The sequence below is a fragment of the Gavialis gangeticus genome, unplaced genomic scaffold (assembly GCF_001723915.1).
Source record: "Gavialis gangeticus isolate Ggan-Ray unplaced genomic scaffold, GavGan_comp1, whole genome shotgun sequence".
Classification (NCBI taxonomy): Eukaryota; Metazoa; Chordata; order Crocodylia; family Gavialidae; genus Gavialis; species Gavialis gangeticus.
Window position 1 is genome coordinate 118,360,051 of NW_017729024.1, and position 5,809 is coordinate 118,365,859.

General features: G+C 44.2%; 1 protein-coding gene across 2 annotated transcripts in view; it reads right to left on the reverse strand.

The window, feature by feature from the left end:
* Positions 1–5,809, reverse strand: part of KDM4C (lysine demethylase 4C) — a 532,790-nt gene that overhangs the window by 137,636 nt on the left and 389,345 nt on the right. The gene's annotated exons all lie outside the window — the stretch shown is intronic.

A 5,809-nucleotide genomic window follows, 5' to 3' on the forward strand; every position in this document is an offset into this window, starting at 1 on the left:
TCAGAAAGCTTCCTGCAAAGTGTTCTCAGTTATAGTGGGAAGCTGCAGTTCTTCACTCTGGGAACTGGGCCTGTTCAGTCTGAGTAAGAGAAAACTAAGAGGTAACTTGATAGCTGCCTAAAAATACGCTGGGGTGAACACTAAGATCTAGGGGAACAATTCTTCAGGAAAGTACCTCAAGGGAGGATGAGGACCAATGGACACAAGCTAATAGAGGGAAAATTTATGTTGGACATAAGAAAAAACTTATTCTCCATAAGGGTAACTAGAATCTGGAACACACTCCCAGCAGAGGTGGTACAGTCACCACCCTTGGAGATGTTCAAGAGGAGACTGTATAAGCACCTTGGTTGAGCTCGTCTGAGCCCAACAACCTCCTTCCCATGGCAGAGGACCAGACTCCATGATCTTGAGGTCCCTTCTGGTCCTATGATTCTACATCTGTCTGCACCTATAGTCCTCCAGCATCCTCCCCCACGGGGGGACAATGTATCATTTGCTGGACTCTGCTGTTCCAGTAGGGAGCAGAATATATCCCCTTCACAGTTTCCACATTGTGCTGCAGGGAAACACAGGCTTACCAAGGGCAATGTGGGTTAGCCAATGAAGGTTGCCCTGTGCACTACTGCCATCTGTTGCCAGGCAGACAAAAGGAGCCTGCAGAGCACACTGAGATTTGTGTACAGCTCCCCTGCCCCTCTGGCTCCACCTGCAGTGTCAGCATTGGAAGCTCTCTACTCTTTAGGGCCTCAGCATTTGATTGTCCATACATGCAGTTTGTGTTCTGATATTTTTAGTTGTCTCACTCGCTTCTTTCAGGCATTAAGATTAAAAAGCTAAAAATACTGAAACATTTACTATTTTGCTTACTGATATAACATGCAATATTATAAGCATAGAGGTCTTGAGGTAAAGATTTACAAAAGTGAAAGATGGCTCTACTCCTTTTAAATTTGCAACTAAAAAGACAGGATGCCATTTCAAATCTCCTTTCATGTGATGAGAAGCATCAAAAGATCTCATTCGTGTCCTTATTGGCTGTAGCTAATCATTCCATCACTTCTTCCTTTTAATAGAGTTTTGAACTTTAATCTCTTTTTAGAAGTCACTTGTTGGTAAGCAAGACTTCTAATATATTTGCTTATCCTTCCAATTTGTTTTCCCTGCTCTTCTAATATTTGCATTTTTATTTTGTTCTCTGTTTTGAAGGGCAATGTGAAAAAAAGAAGAATCTGACTCATTTGGCAACACCTGAAAGGGTGATTATAATGTACTAGGAGATATCTAGGATGGGATATTACTGCATTTAGTAAGGAAAATGTACAGTCAGCAACTGTTTCTTTCCCACCTGATTATATGTTAGTCACTATCATTCAATTGTTTAGGTGTGAAACCAATATTTCTGCAAACTAATTCACAGCTAATGTCACACAGCTGTATTATCTATACTATTACTTTGAAATAATATAGACTAGGGGTGTGCAAAACAGACCGTTTTCAATTCAGATTCATATTTGGCCCAAATCAGGGACAGTGATTCGATTTGTTGATTTGGGTCACTGTCCTGATTTGATTTGGCCAAATCTGAAGATTCAATGCTGATTTGGAGAATCAGTGATTCAGTCATAGACACAGCTTTAAATGTTTTTTACTACATACCTTGAAATACCAGGTGCAGCTCATGAATGCTAAGATGGTGGGGCAGATGGAGCGTCCCACAGGAGTGCGGGGGGGCCCACGCATGCTTGGCAGTGGACCTGGAAGTGGACCAGAACTACTTCCAGTCCACTTCCAGGTCCACCGCTGAGCATGCAGGATACCCACCCCCCCACACCCCACCAGACTCAGCCACGGGGGGATGCCAGGTGCCCCCCCAGACCCAGGAGGCACCAGATGCCAAGCCAGGAGGTGGTGGGGGGGGGGAATCCCCCCATGCGCTCCCTGGTGGATCCTGAAGTGGACCAGAAGTGCTTCTGATCCACTTCCAGGTCCCCTGCTGATCCACTTTCAGATCCGCTGCCACTGCCCGCCCCACCCCCGCACTCCTGTGGGACACTCCATCTGCTCCACCATCTCAGCATTCAAGAGCCACCTGGTACCTTGAGGTATGTAGAAAAAACATTTAAAGCTATGTCCGAATAATCAAATCTCTCCGAATTGATTCAGAGGGTTCCAATTTGATTCAGGACCATTAAAAGGTCTCCTGATTTGATTCAGAGATTTGGCTGCCAAATTGAGCCAAATCTCTGCCGAATCAAATCAGTTACTGAAGCTTTTCACAGTCCTAATATAGAACCTCCTAAATATTATAAGAACCAACTATCCTGGTCCAGCCTTGCTGAGACCTGACTTTAAAAGCCAGAGCACCTGGCCTGATGAAAAAGACTTTTTAAGGTTACATTATCAAATGTATGCCTTGATGGGGCCATTCAGTTACATGGACTAACCATAAAAATGATGATGGTGACTACATTAATGGTTTTCATATAGACAAACATATCTGTCATTTTTCTGAAAGTCAAGAAGTTTTCATGGTAATACACATGTACGCACAGAGTCACAAAACTGAGGACTAGAGGTCATCTAGTTCATCTCATTGCTCAAGCAGAATCAACTGTACCTAAACCATTCCTGGTGGACATGTTTCTAATAATGTGTTAGAACTTCTAGTGATGAATATCACACAACCTTCCTAAGTAATATATTCTAATCTAAAACCTTTACAGTTTCTAGAAAGGTTTTCCTAATGTTTAACTTAAGCCTCCCTTATTACAATTAAAGCCTATTACTTCTTGCCCTAAGTGCAGTGGATATGAGGATCAGCTTGCTACCTTCCTCTTTAGAGCTGTTAAAGTTTTTTCTTTTCTAGACAAGTCACTGAACATCCAAAATGATTCTTTATTGTTCACATTCTAAATCTTCTTGTCCACAAGGGCTCGTCTACATAAAAAGCTAACTGTGCAGTAGTTTAATAACATTGTGCACTAGCACATCACAGCATGGATAGCGCTAATACACTACTGTGCAGTAGTGTCACTAAAAAGGCATTCACCAGTGCTAATGCAAAGCAACTCTAGTTACTGTACATTTATTTAGTACTTGGTTATATAATACTTGTAACCACTGCACATTAATGAACATGTAGACACCCAGAGAACAGCAAATTGTTTTGGTTTCAAAGAGATGAAATTTAGAAAATAAATAAAAGATTATGGAAATATATATAAAGCAGTTATTGTTACAAAGCAAAAGGCAGGAAACTGAATATTATTATTGTTACGATAATGTGATTTAAATATATTCACCCTGCATCAGTGTACAACAGCACAACATTTTTAAAAGACTTTCAAAACATTATAACTGAATTAGAGGCAAGCAGGGCTGTGTTTTCAAGAAGCCCATAAGTCAGTGCCACTGGTCAGCAACATTGACTGGGCTGCAGCATTAAAAGGAGTTGATGGGTTTTGGGGGAGCCAGCCTGATCAGCCCTTGCCTTGAGGGCAGATTGCAGGAAGCCCTATCAGCTACTGAGCTGTTGCCATGGCATCAACAGCTGATCAAGAAAGCCTGCCAGTGACCCTGTCCCACTCACTGATAGGGTCTCCTGTGGACAGGGAGAGTTGAGGAGCAGCCCCCTATTGCTTCCTCGCTGAAGGACATGCCTTTGGGGTGACTCTCATGCTCCAGCCAGAGGGTTATGCAAGTGTAGATGCCTCCATAACCATATTTTTGTAGTGCTACAAACATTGTAGCTGAACACTGAGTCACAGCCACCCCAGCTAAGCCACTGATTCAGAATAGCTACAGCCCTTTGCAGCAAAGATGATAAAGACTGTACTAAGTGTGTAAAGCTGAGCTGAGGAGAAACAGAGCTTATACAGACATGGGTTCACATAATATGGTGTCTTCCTTACAGACTGATGATACCAAAGCTAGCTTCAGATGAGCTAGTTCCAGTACTGGAAGCAGTCCAGTCACAACTCAGTGTGGGTTAATTTACCTTTCCATTAAGCTAGCAAAGCACCTCTCATTTAAAGCTAGCACAGATATCTTTACATTACACAGCAATCTGCAGTTCAGATATACCACATAATTAAAAATAGACCATATCTTCATTAAAATGTTAATACTAACTATCTGACTTGTACATTTAATTATGAGTTCTGTCTCCTAAGCCGTCATAAAAATTAGTCTCTTGTGATTCACAGTGACCAGGCAGTAATACGATCATGAGACCCTTAGCTGCAGTATGAAGAACACTGACTTCTGCATGTGCATGAATATGGGTAATTTTATGCCTAAGGCCCCCAACACATATTATAATTAAGACTCAATGAACAGGTTAATTGCAACAAATAGCAACTGGCCACACACACAACTCAATTTATGGTGTGATAAGGCAATAAATGAGCCACAAAGTTATTCCATATTATATGGACTGTGAGTGCCAGGCTACCAGTGCTGGGCTCCATGTGTGCAAGGAGCTCTAAAACCACCTATGCAGCCCAGCTGGGCAAAACACAGGGGTTATACAGCTCCTAATGTGCAGGGAGCCCAGCATCAGGTTGCAACAGCCTGGTGTCAGGCTCCCTGTGCACCAGAACCTGTCAAAACCATGTGTGCCATTCAGCTCAGCAGCACGCATGGCTTTATAGATCCTGGTATAGTGGGAGCCCAGCACGAAACTACAGCAGCCTGAAGCCAGGCTCCCTTTGCACTGAGCTGATCGTTGGTTGGGCTGGGGAACAGTTTGACAATGAGCTGATTGGTTTTGTCCTGCTCATGTGATGGGAACCCCAATCCCAAAACTGCACATCCTGACATGCACGTGTCATGGCAGGATGCACAATTGTTGGACTGAAAGATTAGATGCCATCTCATCTTAAAGTAAACATCTGTCAAGGATCTAACTTTTGCAAATACTAAGAAAGGAACCACTGTCCAACTGAGTGTCAATTTCTTCCGTATTCTGAAAGATTTTCATAGTTTCATAGTTTGTAGGGTCAGAATAAACCTGAGCAGACCATTGAGTCCGACCCCCTGCCATGGCAGGAAAGAGTACTGGGGTCAAATGACCCCAGCAAGGTGTTTGTCTAGCCTTGTCTTAAAGACCCCCAGGGTAGGAGCCTGCACCACTTTTCTTGGAAGTTGGTTCCAGATCCTAGCCACCCTGACAGTGAAGTAGCACCTCCTGATGTCTAATCTGAATCTACCCTCTGCCAGCTTGTGACTGTTATTTCTCATCACTCCTGGTGGTGCTCAGGGGAACAGGGACTCTCCCAATGCCTGCTGGTCCCCCCTGACTAGTTTGTAACAGGCCATTAGATTTCCCCTCAGCCTTCTCTTGCGGAGACTGAACAGGTTCAGGTCCCGTAGCCTCTCCTCGTAGGGCCTGCCCCGCTGCCCCCTGATCATGCGAGTGGCCCTCCTCTGGAGCCTCTCCATGTTGTCCACATCCCTCTTGAAGTGCGGCGCCCAGAACTAGACGCAGTAGAGGGGGAGTATCTCCTCCTTGGACCTGCTTGAGATGCCTCTGTGGATGCATGACAAGGTATGGTTGGCCTTCCTGACTGCATCCCCACACTGCTGGCCCATGTTCATCTTGGCATCAATGATGACTCCGAGATCCTTTTCTGCCTCTGCAATGATGAGAAGGGAGTTCCCCAGCCTCTAGGTATGGTGCTGGTTCTTCCTCCCCAGGTGCATCACCTTGCACTTGTCAGTGTTGAATCCCATCTTATTCTCATCCACCCACCCTTGTAACCTGTCTAGGTCCAACTGCAGCCTATTCCTCCCTTCTAGCGTGCCC